General features: G+C 42.0%; 2 long non-coding RNA genes and 4 other non-coding genes across 7 annotated transcripts; 1 reads left to right on the top strand and 5 right to left on the bottom strand.

Moving 5' to 3' along the window:
• Positions 1–849: 849 nt before the first annotated feature.
• Positions 850–7,259, bottom strand: LOC121719817. The gene is made up of 6 exons (XR_006034381.1): positions 7,112–7,259; positions 5,596–5,630; positions 3,805–3,868; positions 3,345–3,458; positions 1,307–1,421; positions 850–1,042 (listed from the first exon to the last, which is right to left on the bottom strand). It is a non-coding gene; the product is annotated as an uncharacterized LOC121719817 (long non-coding RNA).
• Positions 1,173–1,253, bottom strand: LOC121719875. Its single transcript, XR_006034397.1, has one exon. It is a non-coding gene; the product is annotated as a small nucleolar RNA SNORD60 (small nucleolar RNA).
• LOC121719878 lies at positions 3,223–3,298 on the bottom strand. The gene has a single exon (XR_006034400.1). It is a non-coding gene; the product is annotated as a small nucleolar RNA SNORD60 (small nucleolar RNA).
• Positions 3,590–3,670, bottom strand: LOC121719876. The gene has a single exon (XR_006034398.1). It is a non-coding gene; the product is annotated as a small nucleolar RNA SNORD60 (small nucleolar RNA).
• Positions 4,705–4,787, bottom strand: LOC121719873. Its single transcript, XR_006034395.1, has one exon. It is a non-coding gene; the product is annotated as a small nucleolar RNA SNORD60 (small nucleolar RNA).
• A 3,871-nt stretch (positions 7,260–11,130) lies between the features above and the next one.
• LOC121719291 lies at positions 11,131–23,552 on the top strand. 2 transcript variants are annotated; one of them, XR_006034225.1, is made up of 3 exons: positions 11,131–11,232; positions 22,914–23,001; positions 23,089–23,552. It is a non-coding gene; the product is annotated as an uncharacterized LOC121719291 (long non-coding RNA). The 2 variants fall into 2 exon arrangements; XR_006034224.1 differs by lacking the exon at positions 11,131–11,232 and adding an exon at positions 22,390–22,465.
• Positions 23,553–23,932: the final 380 nt, after the last annotated feature.

The following is a 23,932-nucleotide window of genomic DNA, read 5'->3' as shown; positions in this document are numbered from 1 at the left end:
ATACATTTTGTTGTTTTAATAAACCATTGGCGCATACATTCAAAAGACAGCACTCAAGCACACCAATGCAGCGTTATGTGTCTCACATTTGCATTCATTTCTTTAGCACACACTTTTAATCCGAAGTCACATCCATGTCAATTCACCCTTCGCTAAGCCACACCCAAAAAACATCACAGGCCAATCGTGGCTTACCAACCAGTCACGGGAGGTGTGACAAGCTTTTTGAGTTTTGTCATGTTAACCTGTGGAGACTGAAGACCTGTGGGTCATGAAGGGCACTTATTTGGATGTGTGGTGCCCTAACCCTAACTCTAACTATAAAAAATGGCATATTGCATGATATTTCCATAAGGTCCGCGAGATACACGCTTCACGACAACGGCAAGAAGTTGTTAAGACGTTCACCAAGATGTATAGCCCATCAGCAATCTATTTAAAATAACACCTATTTGAAGTACCATTCATGTCATGTTGTCAAATATTGAAGTTGTGGGAAGTACATAGCTTAAATGGCATGTTTCTTTCGTCCCCCATGCCTGTTTCACTCATTCTGGCCAGGAGAGTCGAATGAAACAAAACGCACATTCGACTTCTGCTTAAATAACTCATTAACGGTTTTGTTCAGAGATGAAATTCCAACTATTTGACAGAGGACAGATGTAGGTTGGTAGTGACAAAATATTAGCTTTCAGTGCGGTACGATGTCTTTGTAAATGACATTTCATTGAAAAGTCCCGGTTCTCCCCCTATGTAGTAGACGTGCAGGGAGACGTACAGGCTTGTCAGGCATAGCAACAGTAACTAAGGAGGGCGGGACTTAGCGAAGAGTGAATTACATTACACCTGTTTAGCACACACTTTTAATACACCTATTTAGCACACACTTTTAATCTAAAGTGACATACATATGTCAACTACATCACAAGGGTCAGAACGCAACTGGCCAATCAGCTTCCTGCATGTAACCACTTCAGTCTCTACCCAATCAGCTGCTCTCCTCTTTGCTGTGGAATGCAGTCGGTAGCCCATGGGGCGTGTTCTGTTGAGAAAAGATATGTCCATTGAGGCCATGTACACCAGAACGAGAGCGTGTGTGTGTGTGTGTGTGTGTGTGTGAGACCAGCCCAATGAAAGTGTGTGTGTGTACATATAAGTGTAAGAGTGTGTGTGAGCCTCAGACAGAAACTCCTAATCAAAGGCTGCCTCAGCAGCTCATACGAGGTGTCAGAAAAGTTAAGTCATCACCGGCTCAGAGGTGTGTGTGTTAACGAGTGTGTGTGTGGTGTTAGTGTGTGATACTCACAGTGGGCATTTCCCCAATCACAGTGATCCTCAGCAAACTCGCAGACATCCTGTTACCGTGGCGATGGGACTCTGGATGGGACCTCTGGGCAAACTATCCACTGTAACTATGGCAACTGTTGGGATACACACACAGTCCACAGCATCCTTAGCACGCATGTTTTAGCGTGTGTGTGTGTGTGTGTGTGTGTAAGTGTGTGTGTGTGTAAGTGTGTGTGTGTGTAAGTGTGTGTGTGTGTAAGTGTGTGTGTGTGTGTAAGTATGTGTGTGTGTAAGTGTGTGTGTGTGTGTGTGTAAGTATGTGTGTGTGTGTGTAAGTATGTGTGTGTGTAAGTGTGTGTGTGTGTAAGTATGTGTGTGTGTGTGTGTAAGTGTGTGTGTGTGTAAGTGTGTGTGTGTGTAAGTGTGTGTGTGTGTAAGTGTGTGTGTGTGTAAGTGTGTGTGTGTGTAAGTGTGTGTAAGTATGTGTAAGTAAGTGTGTGTAAGTGTATGTAAGTGTGTGTGTGTGTAAGTGTGTAAGTGTGTGTGTGTGTGTGTGTGTAAGTATGTGTGTGTGTGTGTGTGTGTGTAAGTATGTGTGTGTGTAAGTGTGTGTGTGTGTGTGTAAGTGTGTGTAAGTATGTGTATGTAAGTGTGTGTAAGTGTATGTAAGTGTGTGTGTGTGTAAGTGTGTAAGTGTGTGTGTGTGTGTAAGTGTGTGTGTGTGTGTGTGTGTGTGTGTGTGTAAGTGTGTGTGCGCGCGTGTGTGTAAGTGTGCGTGTAAGTGTGTGTGTGCGTAAGTGTGCGTGTGTGTGTGTGTAAGTGTGTGTGTGCGTGTGTGTGTAAGTGTGCGTGTAAGTGTGTGTTTAAAGCAGGGCTTGAAAACGAAATTATTTTTCAAACGTTCCGTTCCGAACGGTTCAGGTAGGCCTATGTTTAACGTTTTCGTTCTTGCATGCGTTCCGCCACCAACATATCGGTCCTGAACCGGTTCGGAACGCAAAATATCGTTCGTTCTTAAAGTTCCAGCAGTGTTTGGCGGGCCTATCAAGTCTAAGAAGACTAGCCTATGCCCAAAAATAATAAATCACAGGTGGCATCCAAAAACATTCAGATGGGCTATCCATCCCATAGCCTAGACTTACTGTAGGCCTAACCTATGCCTATAAATAATTTCTTATCAAAAATATTTCTGGATACGTGCTAAACTCCTTACCTGGTTGTAGCCTAAGTTTTATCCATATGGAGATCTTCAAAAGCTTGCGCTATAATTCCAACCCTGTTTATAAACGAACCTGTCTGTTGCTGACAAGGCCTATCTCAAATTTCCCGTTTAACTCTTCTACATAGAATAGGCTATAATTGCGCAAACATTTCAAATCCCGACTTCAAAACGACAAGGCGTGGACAGGCAAAACAGGCTATTACGCATAGGCTACAAACAATTTCCAAATCAGTTTCAGTAGCCTATGCTACGAGATGGCCTAAGATCGGAAGTGGCAGACGGATAGGTTACATTACAACAGCAAGACAAAATATACACATTTGGACCAAAGGTCCATTTATTCGTTTTTTTTTTTTTTTTCAAACTGCAGAAATCAAATTATTAGGCTGTTCGCCTACAGTAGTTGGCTACATAGCGGCTTGTTAGCTCACATTAACAGTGTAGATGCGGGCTTGTTTTTCGCACAACCGGAAATAGTCTCCCCGACATAGGATATGCTTTTGTGAAATTTTATAAAATATATAGAGAACGAAAAAAAAAAACATTAACCGGTTTTGTGGATTTCAGAATAACCTTTCTGTTCCGGAACAGTTGAAGACCATTTTGTTTTCGTTTCCGTTCCTCGTAAAATTCTGTTCGTTTTCGGTTTTCGTTCCTTGAACCGGTTCGGAGCCCTGGTTTAAAGGTGTGTTTTAAAGTGTGTGTAAGAGTGTGAGCCTCAGACAGAAACTCCTAATCAAAGGCTGCCTCAGCAGCTCATACGAGGTGTCAGAAAAGTCATCACCGGCTCAGAGGTGTGTGTGTTAATGAGTGAGTGTGTGTGTGTGATACTCACAGTGGGCATTTCCCCAAATCACGGTGATCCTCAGCAAACACATCCATCCCGTTACCAGGGCGACGGGACTCTGGATGGGACCTCTGGGCAAACTATCGACAATAACTACGGCAACTGTTGGGATACACACAGTCCACAGCATCCTTAGCGCGCATGTTTTAGCGTGTGTGTAAGTGTGTGTATATAAGTGTGTGTGTAAGTACGCGTTTTAAAGTGCGTTTAAGAGTGTGTGTAAATGGTTGTGTGAGCCTCAGACAGAAACTCCTAATCACTAGCTGCTTCAGCAGCTCATACGAGGTGTCAGAAAAGTTAAGTCATCACCGGCTCAGAGGTGTGTGTGTGGTCTAGAGTTTCTAGAGAGAAACTTGCAGCACCTCACAATGGGCACCTGTCTGGCTACCAATGAGGCTAATCAGGCTGGCTAACACAGAGGCTAATGGTGCATTCCATTTGTACTCACAAGTCGTTTGTCCAAGTTATGAACAGGAAGTTGGGGGGGTCAAAGCGGCTGATTTCAGGCAGTTCTGCAAAACATTCAATTTGGCACGACACATTACTAGGGTCTAACACACACACCACATAATTAATGACAATCAGCAGCGTCTCAAACACAGAGAAGATGAAGGTTCCTACTAGTGGCCTCTATATAGGAATTAAACAGACGCATATTAACACTTCTACAAAGGACTTTGAGATTCTACAGACGCATATAGATAGATAGATACTTTATTGATCCCCAGGGGAAATTCAAGGTCTCAGCAGCATAAAGACAACACATACACATTCTTTAACAGCAGAAAAAGTAATTGAAGTATATAATATAAAAACACTAAGCAATAAGGACAGTAGAAGATAAAGAATATACTAAATATACTAAAATACAAATTATACTAACTAACACTTAATCTAAATAAATTCTAAAAACAGTATCCACATAGTGGTGATTAATCAATCAGATGTGCTTGCAATGACTGAGGCAGGGACTGAGCCTGTGATTCTCTGTGCATAGTAAGGTATGGTAAGGTATGGTAAGGTGCTCTAAGGTGCTCTGTGTGAATGAGTGTCATGGTGGTAGTGGTCATGGTGATAGTGCAAATGAGTAAGTCCAACAGTGCAACAATGCAGAAATAAAGTCTATATATTTAACTATTCGCATATTACCACTTCTACAAAGGACTTTGAGATTCTACAGACAGCATTAGAGATTCTAGTCATAAGTGTGTGTTAGCATGTGTGTAAGTGTGTACAAGTGTGGTGTTAATGTGTGTGTGTTTTAAAGTGTGTGTTTAAGAATGTTTGTAAATGTGTATATATAAGGGTGTGTTTTAAAGTGTGTTTAAGAGTGTGTGTAAATGGGTGTGAGCCTCAGACAGAAATTCCTAATCAAAGGCTGCCTCAGCAGCTCATACGAGGTGTCAGAAAAGTTAAGAGTCATCATCGGCTCAGGTGTGTGTGTGTGTGTGTCTAAGGGGGTGTGTGTAATTTAGAGTTAGACAAGACACGAGTCAGTTCAGTGTCAAGGCTAATACCCATGAGGGGGCCAGCGTGTGTCGAGGCTAATGAGGAGGCTTGGGTGTCGAGGCTAATGAGGGGGCTAGCGTGTGTCGAGGCTAATAAGGGGGCTAGCGTGTGTGTCGAGGCTAACTAATGAGGGGGCTAGCGTGTGTCGAGGCTAACTAATGAGGGGGCTAGTGTGTGTCGAGGCTAATGAGGGGGCTAGCGTGTGTCAAGAGGGCTAGCGTGTGTCGAGGCTAATGAGGGGGCTAGCGTGTGTCAAGGGGGCTAGCGTGTGTCGAGGCTAATGAGGGGGATAGCATGTGTCAAGGCTAATGAGGGGGCTAGCATGTCAGTGGGCTAGCGTGTCTCGAGGCTAATGAGGGGGCTAGCGTGTGTCAAGGCTAATACCCATGAGGGGGCTAGGGCTAACCCGAGGCAAATAGCCAGGAAGGGGCTAGCACGTGTCGAGGCTAATGAGGGGGCTAGCGTGTGTCAAACCCGAACCAGTAGGCCATGGCTGAAGTGCCCTTGAGCAAGGCACCTAACCCCTCACTGCTCCCCGAGCGCCGCTGTTGTTGCAGGCAGCTCACTGCGCTGGGATTAGTGTGTGCTTCACCTCACTGTGTGCTGAGTGTTTCACTAATTCACAGATTGGGACCAAATTTCCCCTCACGGGATCAAAAGAGTATACTACACCATCCCATCCCAGCATTACCTGTGTGTGTGTGTGCGTGTGTTACATATGCACTCTTACCATCCCTCAGGCAGACTCAACAGAATCCAGTCCACCTGGAAAACACACACACAGCATTTTAGACACACAGGGGCTTCACACCATTTAAAGGCACACTATGCAAGATTCACCTTTATGAAGCCAATTTGGTGGTAAACAAACTTATAATAGGCGAATTGTTCACCTAACATAGCTATACAGCATAGACTTAGTGAGTCCCTACCAAGAAAACCAGCCATGCAACTTCCAAGAGCGGCGCCCCACCAATCCTCACGAGAACCGTGAAACATTACCTTGTCAGTAGATATAACTGGAGATAGTTTTTCTCTGTTAATCCTTCACCTCCATAACAAAAGCATTTGCATTGCATACAGGAGATATAAGTCGCGAGAAGTTTGCCATTTACAATAGTAGAGTAATATAATACATCCCGACTCTAGAGGGAGCTCTACTCACCAAAAATACCTAAACCTGCATAGTACACCTTTAACCACACACCTACACCTGCATAGTACACCTTTAACCACACACCTACACCTGCATAGTACACCTTTAACCACACAGGGGCTCCACAACATTTTACCATTCCACAACACTGACACTTTCAAGGGTTTTTACACAACCAGGGCATGGACACAGACACAACAAAAATCTGCCTTTCCTATGGATGATTCACCAGCACCGCTGATGCCTTATTTAAAATCTCAGCACCACACAAGTAGGCTAACGCCTATTCAGTATTCACATACACATCACCACTGACGCCTTATTTAAAATCTCAGCCCCACACAAGTAACGCCTTATTCAACCACACAGCACGCCTTATTTAAAATCGTTTTGAATGTCGCCTACAGATACCGATGCTATGGACTTTGGGCTGTGCTACAAAAAACAGTGCTATGAGCAAAACAGCTCAACAGCCTACATCGTATCCAAGTCATTCATGCGTGTTTCCCTTTTCTTATCCAACGTAAACATAGCAGGCCTAAAAATATTTAGCACACGAAAAGGTAGAAGTTGAAATCCCGAGAAGATTGGCTCCACCACGACCACATACTGTGGAGATGAACGGCGACCACTATTCTCCAGCGGCCACAAGTCACGGCTGAACGTTATGGCGGAAACATACTAAACATAGTGTTTGGTGAAGTTACGTTACCATGGTGTGGCATAACGTCAGTTAACGTTACGGGCTACTAATGTCACGATGTAAGGTGATTGTTCTCCCATGAAACGCTGCAATTACGTTACATTCGAAGTTTTAACAGGACTCAAAACGGAGAACGTTAAACCACGCGGTCTAGATAGAGATACTTTATTGATCCCCAAGGGGAAATTCAAGATCAATGTCTATGGGCTACTGGTCCAAGTTTGTAACTGTTCACACACTCCCTAACTTTAGCTCCCTGATGACATTGAATGTGAGCCAGTGACTTAAACATTACCACATTAGGCATCTCGAGATTCTCGACAGCGACGCTCATCATCGCATTAATAACAGGGCAGAAGGAAATAGTTTATAGAATGCGTGAATTACCTGGAGCGCGAGGTCCGGAAACTGGGCATGGCGAAGAAAGCACATCGTCCTGCCTGCTAAATGCACGCACGTGTCCACTCCGGTTCAACAGCGAGGCAGAAAGAGACAGGACAAAGCTGCGCTGCTATTTTAAAGTTGATCTATGAACAACTCAACTGCGCAACGCCTTATGGGATTTGTAGTTCATTGCTTCGTCTTCATTTCCTATCAGTGTTTCCATCAAACTACTAACCCCAGAATGCAAAGCTGGGTGACGCTACATGTTTTTAATTTATCAATACTGCGCAGACAATGTGCAGCTAAAAAGAGATATTGAACCAAAGATTGTTAAGGCGTCAAAATCCCCCTTTATGCAGAGCAGAGGCAGCGACTGCTCCATTGAAGTCTATGGGCTATAGCTAATCTATAGCTCAGAATTTCACCACATATGCTCTTGGTTCTATAGAGTTAGGAATGTGAATTTCGGGCACATTTTCATGATCCTCAAACCCTTCTGAACATTTCAGGTACATTTTTAGCATTTTTGAGCAATCCAGTCTGGAGAAAATCAACCTTATATCAGGTGTGCGCCGGTTATTTCTGCCGCTGCTGTTGGCCGGTTGCAACTTACGCTCGTCAATACGTCATCGACACGCCTCTTTATGCAGACAGGATTCGATCCCCATTTCGCGCCCATAGACATGAACTATGACGAAGTATCTTGCTCCGCCTTAACAATCTTTGATTGAACTGTAGAGCTGGTAAGTCCCGCCCTTTCCGCTATCCCCGCTGGACCTCCAAGGGGGTAGGCGAATTCCCGGAAGTAGAAGAATCGACGTAGGCTGGAGGGACCACCTCTCTGCTAACTCCCATAGAAGCCCATTCATTCTAGGATTTTTTTGAAATACCATAACTTCATATAACATATATCCCGTGCCGATATTGTAGCTTCTGTGTAATCCACATAAACACTACAAAGGCAAAACAGACTCCACTACCTCGTCCGTAACGTTGGTTACCCGTAAGAAGAATGGTTAGCTTGTTCGGTTGGAGGGAAGCTAGCTTTGATGTAATCTCTCTTTCGCGCTGTAGGGAGATAACCGTATTGTTTGGATAAGAAGCTCAGTCCACCTTACTGTCTATGACGATAACTCAAGCAAAACCTAGCATACACGACCGTATGTTAAGGTAAAGCATTACACAGAGGCAACCTAATAATAATAAAAAAGTAAACCTATTTTTTTTTTTTAAAACGGCACTAATCATTTCAGAGGTTTTCGATGGATTGACCGTAGGTCGGAAAAGTGGAAAGAAGATTAGCTTCAAGGCTATAACTTTTTTGTTTTGTTTTACCATGACTGTTTTTGAAGATGATCATGTATGGTAGCTTCAACATTAACACGACTTGGTGAGGATGATATTAATAATAATACATAAATAAATGTTTACTTTGATGACTTTGAAGGCGAAGGAAGTGTGAGAAGAATTTCTGTGTATCTATCATATGAGTTACAAGATTCAGTTCGATGGCTAACGTCACGAAGTTAAGTGTGAGTCTGCGCAGTACTGGGGGGGACCAACTGAAAAATCGTTCTATTTGACTCAGTGCCCTCCCATTGAAAACGACGGAGTCTGTTCGTCCATTTCTTTTACTGTCTATGTGGACCTCCAGATTGAAAAATCGTTAATGCAAGTGAATGTGAGAAAATAATTATTTTCTGGTCCCGTTTGAATTTTGCCATGAATGTGAACATATGTTGTCTGTGAATTTTTAATATAAATTTTCGTGTAAAGATTGCTACAATTGAGCGGGTAGAAGTTTGATGCGGTTAATTCTCTGTAGTCTTTCTCGTTATGTCTTTTCCACAACTGATAGCCGAAGAATCATATAATATACTGTCAAACTCGTAACATGAAAATTTATATAAAAAATTCACAGACAACATATGTTCACATTCATGGCACAATTTAAACGGGACCAGAAAATAATTATTTTCTCACATTCACTTGCATTGACGATTTTTCAATCTAGAGGTCCACTGGGGGTTTAGCGGATGGGCGGGACTCTGTAAGGGAACATAGCAAATACAGTTTTTTTCAACTGCTTACACACTATACACGAATCCGACGAGCGTTCTGTGGAGGCTGCCATCTTGTGGCGACGCCATTACTGAGCTGTTACTGGTATGTAAACGAACCTCCATGATAACGCACCCTCAATGACAGCTACAGCCAGGCAGTATGGCTTGTTGGATTGATGATGTTAGACAGTGGCCTCCGGTCATAGATGAAGGTCAACAGACAAGCGATCTTACAGATTATTTATGAAAATAGCTTAGAGTAGAGAATGAGGAAATAAAGACATAATTGGGACTAGGTTAATATTATATCTACTTAACTATTCCCAGCTAACACACAACTAAACAACCACGTTGCCTATAAGTTGCCAGTTGGTCACGGCCAACTAACCTTCTGGCAACCTTCCTGCAACATGGCCACAACGTTGCCACTATGAAGTGGCCATTTGGTGACTTGAGCAACGTGGCCATAACGTGGCCCTACGGTCATTTGGTAACGTTGCCATTTGGTGGTGTAAATAACGTGGCCGCAACGTGGCGCTTTGGTCATTTGGTAACGTTGCCATTTGGTGGTGTAAATAACGTGGCCATAACGTGGCGCTATGGTCATTTGGTAACGTTGCCATTTGGTGGTGTAAATAACGTGGCCGCAACGTGGCGCTATGGTCATTTGGTAACGTTGCCATTTGGTGGTGTAAATAACGTGGCCGCAACGTTGCCATTTGGTGACTTGAGCAACGTGGCCATAACGTGGCCCTATGGTCATTTGGCAACGTTGCCATTTAGTGGTCTAAATAACGTGGCCGCAACGTGGCGCTATGGTCATGTTGCCGTTCCCCAACACCAATTGTTAGCTGAGGTTATATCAAATGCAATAATAATCAGAGATATTATTTCTTTTCTTTTTTTTAAGTCAAACTATCTTCCAGCCAGAAAAATGGACCACTGGTTTGTACTGTTTATTTACTACCTGATGACTCATCCCCACAAAAATAATGCTAAACTGAGATTAATGTTGACCATCCAGAACTACAATTTTCTAATTTCCACAAACTCTGACCCAGTTAAAAAAAATTGCAATCAAATATATTCAGATACTGAATTGATGAATTATTTATTTTAAATGCATGTAGGGAACACATTAATAAATCACACTGACAATTCTTTCTATTAACATTTGAAGTAAAATTCATTTGTTTCATGAATTTAAGTGATGTGTACAAACAAACCACGTTGCAGGGTAGGCTTTGGTTAACCAGGAGAGAGCACAAAGACCTTGGAGAGGCTGAGGTGGAGAGTAGCTAAACCACTGACTGCTAATCAGAATCCAATCCAAACTATGCTTTATAGTCCAAATTTAAGTTATAAGAAAATAACAGCAGTGCACATGACCCACAGGATAAGACTGATAACTGACAATCAACCAGAGTTTAATTTTAGTATTCAGTTACCAAGGCTGAAATGAGGTTAAGCAATTTGAAATTGTGTGAGTAGGAGTGTTGGGTAATGATATAATCACAGGTGTTTTGTTTGGCTGTAACCTCGAGGTTCTGAGGCCGAGTGGCGAAGGTAACAACCCCGAGATCACAAATGCTGTGTTGATTCAATACATTAATTCTGCCGCCGACTAATTAACCTTAAAACACCAGATTATTCTATTGACCTGGGATATTCCCACTTTTGGGAATAGCTGTCTCCTGTCCAATAAGAAAACAAATAATTCCATAGAACCCAAATGTTGTATGAAATCATAGCATGAGAAAATAATTCTACATTACAACACCAGCTTAATTATAATTCAATTATTATTGTATTCACCAAATTATTCGATCAGCAAGTAGGCTAAGTGGTGCCAATCCAACATCAGTTCATATGTCAATTAAGTGTTGCAAGTTTTCTATCAAGCTAAAGTTGTCCTTAGTAAACAAATTCTGATTCAAAATGTGCCGTAGAGATGCTGGTTCTGCTGTCGCAACTGAGTCAGGGTTATCAATTTTGCCTCCGGTTGTCTCCAAAATTGTGGATCGATCCCTCTTCAGTTCGGTCCCTGGAAAAGAAAAAAAGGTAAGAATGTCTTAATACTTTCTGTTCACACACTCACAGTTTAATAAAATATCAAGCAAAATGGTAAAGTGTGCAAAGACAGCTATACAAGAACAATTTTGTCTAGCTAGCTGCCCGACAAACACGGGACGTCCCCCGGACCTTATGCCGACATTCACGACGTCCCCGATTGGTCCCGAACGTCATGTTCTCTAGCGGACGTTCCGGTGACCTTATTGACATCCGGTGCAGGACTTTCTGGGGACGTCACCGTCAGGTCCCTCGGATGACGTTTGCATTTGGTCATTTCAAATACCTTCTAAGGACCCGACAATAACGTTATACCGGGGACATGGGGGGGGGGGGGGGGGCGTTGGTTTATTCACACATGGCAGCGGAGTTGAGAGCACTCTGGCTACCGCCTGCAGGACGGAGACATCACATCCATGCACGACTTCACGTTACACGTCTGGGGATGACTAAAGTATCTATCTATCTAGTCTGTTAGTCTCTCTAGCAGTAGCTGCATTAAGGCAACATATCATACAGTTTATGAAGTTGTGCGTCTATGAGCAAATTTGCTCATAGACGCACAACTTCATAAACTGGGAAAAGGGTTGTTAACGTTAAACTCAAAATGTAGGCCTATGTGCTACATACATTTTGAGTTTAACGTTAATGTATAACGTTACAAACTAGGAAAGGGATTTTATCAAATTCATGTTAGCTGATGTGATGCTTGGTGTAACGTTAGCAAAGTCGCTGTTCTTAGCTTCTAGCTTAGCCTATAATGTGCATTTCTTCAGATAACTGTCATTACTTGATGCATGTAACATGCTCTAAATAGGCAGTGGTTTATTTAACGTAGTCACGTACTTATTATCTGTTTTATTTTCAGAAATACACACACGGCCGAATTGGGACTGAACCGACTTTTGGAGCTGAATACAATGCAATAAAACTAGAGGAATGTTAAAAACAGACCACGTAGCATTTGTTTAGGATTGTCTAGCAACAGAAGTGACTACTTAATTTGCAAAGCAAAACGATCTAGCTCTACATTGCAGAAGAATTAAGGATATTATTTCATGTTGAGTTTTGCTTCCCAGCATGCATTGCGATTCATTTAGTATTTTTGGCTATTATTAGTTTTTAATATTTTGAAACAATATGGTTTGAACAATTTATCTTAGGCTAGCCTAGGCCTACTCTGATGATGTTTTGAACAATATGCTACGGGATATGCCCATTAAAACGTCGTATTAGTTTATTAAGAAAATGACACCGTAGATGTGAAAGCAGTACATCCTAGCCCGGTATAAATGTCCATGTCTACGCATCATTAACTCTGATGGGCACAGAAAAACGCTTTGTCATCTCTGGGCCTCTCCCTACCTACAGAAAAGGTGCTGAGAGATGGTCCAGACTGTTCGATCTCCACACCTGGCTCAAACGCTACTGCGCTTCCCTAAGCATCCCCTATGTCAACAACTGGGGCTTGTTCTGGGAGAGGCCCAGTATGCTGAAGCGTGATGGTCTCCACCCAAACCAACATGGAGCCAGGCTACTCTCTGACAACATAGCGTCCACACTGAGACATTGACATTCTGTAGAAAATATTACAGATTCACGCCCCCCAGGTATTGATTCGAATGGCATTATACATGTGGATGAGTCTGAGAATGTTTTCTGCAGGGTAACATACAATACTACTACCATAGATCAAGCTGTGTCATGCAATAGCATGACTTATGCTTATAGTTCTATTCCAACGTTGATTTCTACCCAACGTATAGTAAAAAGAAAAGACAAATTTAAAACCAGAAACCTAACAAATATTCTTTCCATACCTCAGCATATTCCTCAAAAGCCAGAGGCATTTTCAGCTAACATGGGTTTACTAAATATAGGTGCACTTACTACCAAAACCTTTGCAATCAATGATTTTATTAGTGAAAAAAATTTGGATTTTCTGTTTCTTGTTGAAACCTGGCTGACTTCAGACAGCGAAGCTGTTCTTGTTGAGACTTGTCCCCCAAATTATAATTTCTTCCACTCAATTAGACAAGGCAAACGAGGTGGTGGAATTGCCTCCATTCTCTCAAACAAATATAGTTGCACACGAGTCAACTTTGGCGAATTCGCTTCCTTTGAGTATATTGCCCTCACTCTGAAGGCTGACCCAGCTGTACTTCTATTAACCTTATACCGCCCTCCTAAACTATGGACTGGCTTTCTCGACCAGTTTTCTGAACTTATGTCGCTCATCATCACTAGCTATGATCGGATAATTGTAAATGGCGACTTCAATATTCATGTCAATAAGACAACTGATGCTAAAGCCAGTAAGTTCCTTAATGTGTTGGACAGTTTAGAGCTAAAGCAGCATGTTACAGGACCCACCCACAACCTTGGCAACACCCTCGATCTAGTCATTTCCAGAGGGATAGAAGTCACAGACTTATCAGTAAATGATATAAATATGTCTGATCATCATTGTGTATCTTTTAATATTGTACTACATACTCCAAAAATTCATCCCGAAATTGCAATCAAATCGCGACTCTTGGACATTAGAGCAGAACAGCAGTTCATAGCTCTTATAGACTCCATAAATTTAGATATTTTACATCATCCCATTGATCAAATGGTAGAGGCTCTTAATCGTGAATTAGGCGCTCTGCTTGACAGAGTGGCACCCTTAAAGACTAAAAAAAGGCCCTGTAGCAAACTGACACCTTGGATGAACGAAAATATCCATGATCTAAAAAGATCATGTAGGAAAGCTGAGAGAACATGGAGAAAAACTAAGTTACAGGTTCACCGTGCCATTCTAAAAGAAAAAATTGCAAATTATAATAGAGCTATTCGGAATGAGAGGAGGAACCACTTCTCTAAGGTAATTGCTGAAAACAGTGGAAACTCTAGAGTGTTGTTCTCTACCATTGATAGGCTATTGCATCAAACACCTTTTGATACACTCAGTCAGGCATCCTCTCTAAGATGTGAAGAATTTGCAGACTTCTTCAAAAACAAAGTCATTTCTATAAGGGAGGCTATTGGTAACACAAGTAATATGTTTGATAGTACACCCAAAAACAGCCCCCCAAAATTAAGGTCCTTTAGCACTATTACTCAATCTGAGCTTGGTAAAATTATAACTCAAACCGGCTCCTCAACATGTGTTTTAGATCCAATCCCTACTACATTCCTCAAAAAAGTATATGATGGCTTAGCTCCCTTTTTTCTCAAGGTAATAAATACCTCATTAGAAACAGGTATATTTCCAACTGCTTTTAAAACCGCTGTTGTGAAACCTTTACTTAAAAAGTCAAATCTTGACCATACCAATCTGAGCAACTACAGGCCTATATCAAATCTATCGTTTTTGAGCAAAGTACTTGAAAAAGTTGTTTGTAATCAGTTAAATACCTTCCTCAACGAAAACAGTATCCTTGAAAAATTCCAATCAGGTTTTAGATCAAATCACAGCACAGAAACGGCTCTAGTAAAGATAGTCAATGATCTCAGACTAGCTACCGACTCAAACAAAGTCTCAATCCTTATTCTTCTGGATTTGAGTGCGGCATTTGACACCATTGATCATAGTATCCTAATTCACCGCCTTGCGAAGTGGGTGGGTCTCTCTGATAATGCTCTAAACTGGTTTCAAACCTACATTACTGGCAGAGATTTTTATATCAGTCTAGGAGATCATGTATCTGAAAAACATGACTTGCCTTTTGGTGTGGCCCAGGGGAGCTGCCTTGGTCCCCTGCTATTTTCTCTATATATGCTTCCATTGGGAAACGTCATAAGTCAGCATAATGTAAACTTCCACAGCTACGCAGATGATACCCAATTGTATCTTTCTGTGGAGCCAACTAACCCAGATGGCCTTTGCTCCCTCACTGCATGCCTAACCTCCATTAATCAGTGGATGAGCAAAAACTTTTTGAAACTAAATGATGACAAAACAGAGGTACTTCTGGTTGGACCAAAACTAAAGCGAAATATTATTCTTAGTAATCTGGGGAACTTGGCACACCAGGTCAAACCAAAAGTAACAAGCCTCGGTGTCATCTTAGATGCAGAGTTAAGTTTTAAGCCCCATATCAGTAAAGTTACTCAGACAGCCTATTTCCACTTGAGAAACATTGCCAAAGTGCGGCCCTTTTTAACTCAACAAGATGCAGAAAAACTAATTCACGCCTTTATCACTAGCAGGTTAGACTACTGCAATGCACTTTTCACTGGTCTTCCCAAAAAACATCTAAAGAAATTGGCACTCATACAGAACTCTGCGGCTAGACTTTTAACTAAGACTAAGAAGAGAGAACACATCACCCCTGTGTTGGCTGAACTGCACTGGCTCCCTATTTCCTATAGAATTGATTTTAAGGTTATGTTAATTACTTACAAAGCTCTGAATGGCATAGCACCTTCATATATCTCTGAGCTTTTAATATCTTATCAACCACAAAGGAAACTTAGATCATCCAATTCTAATCTTTTAATCGTACCCAAAGTGCTCCACAAACAAAGTGGAGAAGCTGCGTTTATCTATTATGCCCCCAAACTATGGAACACCCTGCCTCTGTACATCAAGCAGGCGAGTTCAGTAAATATTTTTAAAAAAGATCTGAAAACATACCTGTACAGGAAAGCTTTTAGTTAACTCATCTTATCCTGTAGACTACATTTTCAGATTATTCTACATCTGCTACTATTGGAGGGCGCAGCCAGCCAGAAGCAGATGGGCTCCCCCTATTAAGTCAGGTTCTGCTCAAGGTTTCTTCCTGGAATATGGGAGTTTTTCCTTGCCACAGTTGCCATATGGCGTGCTTGTGGGGGGTAAGAGGGTTAAGGCTGCCAGTCTTATGACGTCATTTTCTATATTTTTGATATGTTGCTGAGTATAACATAAACAGCAAAGAAAAGTGATTGATAATGACTGACTGACTATTATTGTGTTACATGCTTCAAATATAAAGCACTTTGAGCTGCATTCTGTGTATGAAAGGTGCTATACAAATAAAGCTTTATTATTATTATTATTATTATTATTAATGCATTCGGAGGATGTTATTTGTGAAAATATGAGGTGAGTGAAGTTGATTGTGTAGTTGTAGAACAAGTCGTTAATGCATGTTAAAGATGAACTGAACTGAAATAATCAACGTTGATAACGTGTTAGTTATCACAATTACATATAAATTACACTAAAAAATTGAATAAAAAAAATCAATACATAGCTTTTTTAAGCAACACAAAAAAATGCGTTTGTTAGTATTAGAACGCTGTCAATTTCGATGACGTCACTGGCATGGTAGGCTCTGAGAAGGTCCATAGACAACAGCTGCAGCACATTACACACTCAGGAAAATGAGTAATTTTAATGGCATGGGATATGCATTTGAGCCTGTGAGGGACAGGCCTGTGGTGTCTGAATATCACCAGATGGGTGACAATCAGTTTCAGGCTCCAGTTTCACCTTCAGTAGGCCTGCAGGAGGGTCGTTTGGGTCGCAGTGACTGGTGTGTGTGTGGGCGCTGCCGGAGCATGGACACCACTCTGGAATCCATCTGTTGCAGAGAAGTCAACCTGGACCATTTATTGATGGGTGTACAATGCATCACCATGCATAGATCATTTCGGATGCTGTGCGGTGAAAGAGAGGTGTTGGAGGTGGCAATGCTTTCTCTGAGGGATGTCCGAGCTGAGACGCTGGAGCGCCCCATAAGTAGCAGGTATGTATGTACGATTATTTTACGAATTGGTGACTGGGCTAGGCTAGGCTAGGCTAAGCTAGGCTAAACTGTTAAATGCTTTTTTTTTCTTAGACTGTTTAGGTTGACAGCTTACCGGCAGTTCACTCTTTGGGCGAGGGGGCATGTGGGAAGGAGGAATAGGATTCCGATCCCGTCCTGTGCAGTCAACTATATTAGGGATCTTTTCCCCTCAGCCGAATATCAAGGATTCGAGTATGCGTTGGACTTGTAAATAAAATGTAATTCTGACAGCAATGTGTGAGACGCGTCATCATTGCCGTTTTCAACACATCTGCCTTGTAATGTCACCATGCTCCGATAAGCTTACTTAACATACCTTGACATATCTAGGATTAAACACTAGAAATCACGATTAGAATACTTTTTGTGGACAAGGCAGAGAAAATAAAGTACAGATTATCAATTTGGTCATCATATAGCAATACGTTTCATAAAGGACTAGGTCCTAGCCTACATTCTTGAAGCTAGCAGCTAATGGTTCTCAAACTTTTCATCCTGAATACCTCAGAAAATATTTGGTTTTCCAAGTACCACCATTGGTATTAACATTTAACCAGATTAGCATGGTGTGCGATAGGGCCATACTGTAATGCCCAGAAGAAGGTCGATTTGATGTTTTTAGATTTCATGATTATGTGATTGTTTGATGTGTCATTATTTTCTGCACAAAGGTAGCCTAATCTACTTTCTGCTGGTTCAGAAGTCATAATCAATAATGCCAAGAGTAACGTAAGTTTACTGGAAGACGCCACCCTTTTATTTGATGATAGACACATTCAGTTATTGAAAGAGGAGGCATACCATATCAGCAATGACACAGTAAGACAAGGGGGTTTTGGTGTTTAAAAAGTTGCCATGTAGCCACCATTTTATTGGATAACATCAAATAATTGAAAGGTAACTTTGGTAAGCATAGAAAAAAATCATTTGAACTGATATTGCTTCAAGGAATATGTTATGCAGTAGGTGTATTATGGATGAACAGAAATATTGTATGTAGGAATAAGATTAGTATATATACAAAAAATATATGTTGTAGGGATTATACAGTATAGGTTAAATGTGATTTTGATTAGATTTTGATTTTACTGTTTTATTTTTCCTACTAGGTGAACCGGCTAAGGTGTTTTGCCACAGAATGCTCTTTGTCTGGTTTGGTAAGTCCTCTGTGTTGGCCCAAGGTAGGGTGAGCTTCCTGTTTCTGTTCCTGTAAGGTAGCCTGTATGGTGCTAGACTCCCTGCGTCTTATGATGGCTCCATTGACAATATCCTTTCGGAAACTGTAAGCTTTCTGTTCTTTTATTGGTGCCACCACATACTGACCGGCAGCCTTTGAAAATTGTTGCCTGAATCTCTGTCCACCTGCCTTCGTTTTGGCCCTCTCTCTCTCAATGTTGTAGTTGTTGTCCAGTGCAGCCAGGCGAAGACGGGCTTCAAAGCTCTCATAGCTGAAGGCCTTTCTCTTCGTAGCATACTTATTGTATAGAGCATGAACACTCTCTAATTCACCTGTGTGGATGCCCTCGGTCACCCTGTCAAGATTTTGGAGGAGCTGCCTGTTCAGGACAACCTTTTGGAGGCTACTAAAGGCTGCAGAGTCAGGGCGGAGCCATGGGCGCCTGCTCTCCTCATCTGGGGTGTAGGGATGGTGGTCACATTTCGTTATTGTCTCCCCGCTCACCCACTCATGAACATTTGTGATGTGGTGTAGCAGAGATATCCACCTTTCCCTGAGTCTTACTCTATCTCCCCCACAGGAAGAGACAGAAAACCACAAGTGGTTAGTGATCATCCTGGTCCACTCACTCAGGTCAGGATTTTTGCATTTTAAAATTTTCTTTTTTACATTCTTGACAATGTGCCATAGATCATACTCATGTTTGATTTCCTGGTGTTTCTCTCTTAGTACCTTTTGGACAGATGGGTGGCAGTCGGTGGCCAACACAGAGATGGAGACTCCGTGGTCCGCAACTTTGGCCAGGCATCTCTCCATACCCTCTACCTCGAGCCAGTAGCTATTTTTCACATCAGTCACCCGCACAGTTTCCTGAGCCACGATCATTTTTGATTCTGTGTCAAGCAGTGAGTAGGTGCCGAAGGTTGCATTATACCCAGGGCTGTCATACCGTGCATCCCCAGAGACAGTGATCGGCTTCTCACTCACAGCACTCATGACCCCCTCATTGTGAATAGCCCAGGCATAGTTAACCTCCGGTATGACGTAGGCTTTCTGGATATTATACCACTGCCTCTCTGACATGGCCTCCAAGCCAATAGTTTCGCATACCTCCAGGAAAGGACTGCATTCATTCCCTGTCACAAACACCGCAGCCGGAACAGTTATGTTGCACTCCATGACTCCCCTGACTTGATTTTGCGAATGCCAAATGTAATTATGGCCATCAACACAGTGTGTTTTTACAGTCACCCCAAAACCACTGTTGGACAACACTGGTGGTTCCTCTAGGCATTTGCCACAACCCTCCCAATGACACATGGAAAACAACATTAACAACTGCTGATGAGCAACTATGCTCTTTCTCTGATCAATGCAGTTTGTGTCTTCCTCCTCTCCCTCCTCTTCCTCCTCTACATCACTGCAACTGGCACTATCGCTTGTCCAACCAAAGTCCTCATCATAATCCTCTAAGGACACCTCATTATCTTCCTCTTCACTGATGCTTTGCTCGAATGACACTTCCAGAGTATGCTGTGGTGTTGAGGTTCTGGGGACAGATTTGTTATCAGGGTGGCCAAAGTTTTCCACAGCAGGGCAGTAAAGATGGTCATTGACTAATGTTGAAAGGTTGACCAGGTCATCAGTTAGTGTACCTATGCTCCTGCCCTCATGAATGTTTTCCTCAACTAGGTCTGTCTGGGTACCAACAGATACACTGACTACGGGTTCACAGAGTATGTCCTGATCTTCCTCATCCCTGTCATTTACGGTTGTTTCACTGCCCACTGTAGACATGCAGGCCTGCTTGAACTGAGGAAAAGGGGAAGAGAGAGGAGGAGGGCTGTTACATAATTCTGTGCACTATAAACTAATAAACATTGTGCTGATGAAGTAATTGTTTTCTTGTGGTTTGTTATGTTTCCTAATGTATTATTATTATTTTTCACATTTGTGTTTGGGTTTATTACAAATTATTAATGGCCCAATTGTGGTTTATGGTGTTATAAGAGTGAAATATGGCGGGAGGTTGGAGGACTGTAGCCTACTATGTACATTATTGTATCCAAGCACTGTGCACTCTCATTTATTGTATCCCAGCACAATATGCATTTTAAAAAATAGAGACTGATTAAACTTAGTGTGCATTTAGAGAAAATAGACAAAACATGGTTGAGGTCCTGTGCGTTTCAGAAAAAAACGAGGCAGATAAATGGAAAACGTGATTGGAGAATTCAGCCAATGGGATCGCTTGTTAAGCTATCTGCGCTTATGAGTTACCCCAGGTTGAACACAGATGCACGAAGGAGTCACGAGTTGTGCCGTTTACTTGAGGCTAGCGCTGAGTTTGGCAGATTTTTCGTTGTGGATGTTGGTGGATATTGCACGGATAAGTATATTGCTCGGATACCTCTTACTATGGAACTAGCAGCTATTTCTGCGAGTTGAACTCTGCATCAACAAGACGGTGAACATCAGCTAGCTTCAGGGTAAGTAGAAAGGGACATTGAATTCTGTTTACAGACCCGCTGTGGTTTAGTTAGCAGCTAGTAACTGCATTATTATCGATCTGTGATATCATCGGAGTCATGGTTTATACAGTCTATGGTCGGAATGCTAGCTTGTGGAGTTTGACATAATGCGTTCAGCGTGTTTAGAGGCTAAGTTAGCCGTCTCCCTAGGTTTGATCGTATGGTATCTAGCTTCGTTTTGTGACTCCATGCCCAGTGTGTCAGTTTTGTTGAACGCTATAAATCCTAGTAAGGCTTTATTTATGTGTGTATGTGAATATGTATGTGTTTTGTGTATTTGACAACTTCATTACATCCAGCCCTTTGCCTAGTAGACCTGCTGGATAACAGTTAAACATACCTCTCTCTCCTCTGCCTGACGTGAGCGTTTCAGCGCCCTGTCTCTCCGACAGATAGCATTGGTGGTGTTAACGATACTTTCTGTTGGTCTGTCGGTCAGCCCTGTACTGTAGTCTGAAAAATTAAAAACTGATGGAATGGCCTCAGGTTTCAGTCTGTCGGACTTGATCCTCACCAGTGACCCTGTTGTATTGAAATTATAGCTCTCTACATAGTCTGTTGTTAAAAAATGGTCACTACAGACTCTAAATCCAGGAGCTGTCGGAGGGCTAGCCAGCTTTAAGGCAGCTAGCCATGAGTTTAAGACTGTTTTTCTCTTCAAAGGTAGCCTGTGAAAATGTGTCTTAACCCCAGCTGCCCTAGCCCTATACATTTCATTACTGCAGCCAGGGGCAATACAGTATGAACCCCCCCTAGACCTGTAGGTTTCTGTTTCCTCAGCCATGTCAGCTTGCCTCAGACCACTGGCTACACTGCTGGTGTTAGTTAGCCACAGAGTAGCTTACCATGCCAGTGACGTAACCGATTGTTGAAATCCAACATGGCGGCGCCCATGTAGCAATAATAACACTTTTACCATACCATTTTATCCCTTTTAACTAATTCATCCATTTTATTAATTGTACCAATGAGAAGAAATAAAATGCATCTGTTATATCACCTTTACTTCAAATTCCAGTTCAGTTCATCTTTAATGTTCCGTCTCTCCTAGCAACGCTGAGACTTACAAGAAAGTAATAGCCTACCATACTAAATCACGCTTCATGTTTTTTTTTTGTTTTTTTTTACCATCGCGGAAATATAAACGTCGCGCGGACCATTACAGGACGTCCTCTCAAAGTCTCGTGGATGTCTTTTAGACCTCCCGAACAGAGGTCCGCGGGACTTAAAGGGAACTCTACACAATGTCGAGGAGGTGACGTTCGCCAGGGGACCTTTAGGGGACGTCGCCAGGACTTTATTTTGTTTACTGGGTGAGTTTGACTGATCCAAAGTCCTTTTAGGCAAGTCCCTCCACTCGGCAGTCATATTGCAACGCTTTTTGGATGGAGAGGGGTTAAGGTGTGACCCACCTAAGCATTGGTTACTAAACCCAAAATTAGTTGCCAATGTTAAATAAATAGGTACATAAATTGAATAAATAACAAAATAATTAAAAATCCAGAAGGACATACGATTTTCTAGTCAACGGGAAATGCTTTTATTTTGACAAGCGTGATGCTTGGATACCAGAATTTGTTTATTTTACGTTCAATGGACTCGATAACGTTACACTTCAATCAAATCCTTTTACTCCTTGACACCTTTCTATCTTGAATCATTTTTAATACCTCTTAAGTCGTTTTACTATTTCTACTTTGTCCTTAATCTTTCCTCATTGTTTTCACGTCTTTATCCACTTCTTTTGAACGCCGGTGAGTAATTTATCTGCTAGCAAAAATTGTTAAGGCTAGCGAGTGATTAGCATCGCGTAGCAGCAATTGCATTAGAATGGGGCTAGCATGTAGCATGCTAGGATAACTTTGAGCTAATTGAATGATATAAAAAAACAATCGGAGATTTACGTTTATTGTACTGCTTTGTTACTGTACTTTACTGTACTGTAATGTTAGTGTTTTAATATTAATATGATATGTGAATGTTATTGAATATGACAAGTGTAATTAGTAGATGGTGTGCTATGATTTTATGAGATATATGCAGTAACGGACTCCCCAGAGAAGACGTTAGTTTGGCATATTCTAAGACACGAGCAAGTAGCCTGTGTGTGTGAGATGAAAGTGGAACCCTTTCTCTCATGGTTGGTGACAGAAAACGTTGCCTATGTTGTGCCTCTCTTAATTGAAATGTTGTTTTCTGTAGCCCACACTACTAAATTTGGAGGCAGCAACCTGAAGGGGAAGGAAAAGCTGCCACTGCTCGGAACCCGGAGTATGCAGCACAATAAAACGTAAGTAAAACTTCGGGACAGTCTGCACAAATTCAATAAAAGTGCAGCTCTTACCTGAAAGCTAAAGGTTTTCTTCTTTGCTTGCAGGCCCGGCAGCAGCAGTAGGAGGAGGAGGAGGGGGAGGAGGAGTAGCAGCAGCAGGACGTCAAGTCATCGGCAGGAACTCCCAAATTAAATGAATTTAAATAAATGGTGTAATCAAATGTTAAATGTCGCTCTGTTCTTCTTAAACCAAGTGAGTGGGCAAATGAGGACTGTATCTGCAGATCCGCCCAGAGCTGTTTTTTTTTTTAACATCCTGACAACATTCTGGCGACCTCCAACATGGGTTTCAATGTTGCTATAACGTTGCGGTTACGTGGACATTAAGTTGCAGGAAGGTTGCCTGCATGTCTCCGATATGTCGCGGTAATGTTGCTAAATAACGTGGCGGCAACATCACGGCGTCTTTCACTTTTCCGGTTGCCGCCACGTTGGAAATTAACGCGGTGGCAACGTAAACATTGGTTGGAAAATCACGTTGCGGCCACGTGATGGCCACGTTAGTGTGTTTGCTGAAATAGGTTGATATTATATCTACTTAACTACTGTATAGCTAACGTTAGCAATAACTATGCTAGCTAGGCTAGCTAACGAGGAAACTATACAAATATCTGTCCATTTGGCATGTTTTCCCACTCGACATTATAAAAGAAGTGAGACAGTCGTAAATCGCGGGCTGTTATTCCAGTGGACACAACCAATTCAATATGATATGTAAACAAACCTCCGTGATAATGCACCCTCAATGACAGCTACAGCCAGGCAGTATGGCTTGTTGGGTTGATGATGTTAGACAGTGGCCTCCGGTCACAGATGAAGGTACAAGCGATCTTACAGATTATTTATGAAATTAGCTTAGAATAGAGAATGAGGAAATACATAATTGGGA

Source organism: Alosa sapidissima, chromosome 9 (assembly GCF_018492685.1).
Source record: "Alosa sapidissima isolate fAloSap1 chromosome 9, fAloSap1.pri, whole genome shotgun sequence".
In the NCBI taxonomy this organism is placed as follows: domain Eukaryota; kingdom Metazoa; phylum Chordata; class Actinopteri; order Clupeiformes; family Clupeidae; genus Alosa; species Alosa sapidissima.
Note: the sequence above shows the minus strand (reverse complement) of the source record. Positions and strands in the feature narration are given on the sequence as shown.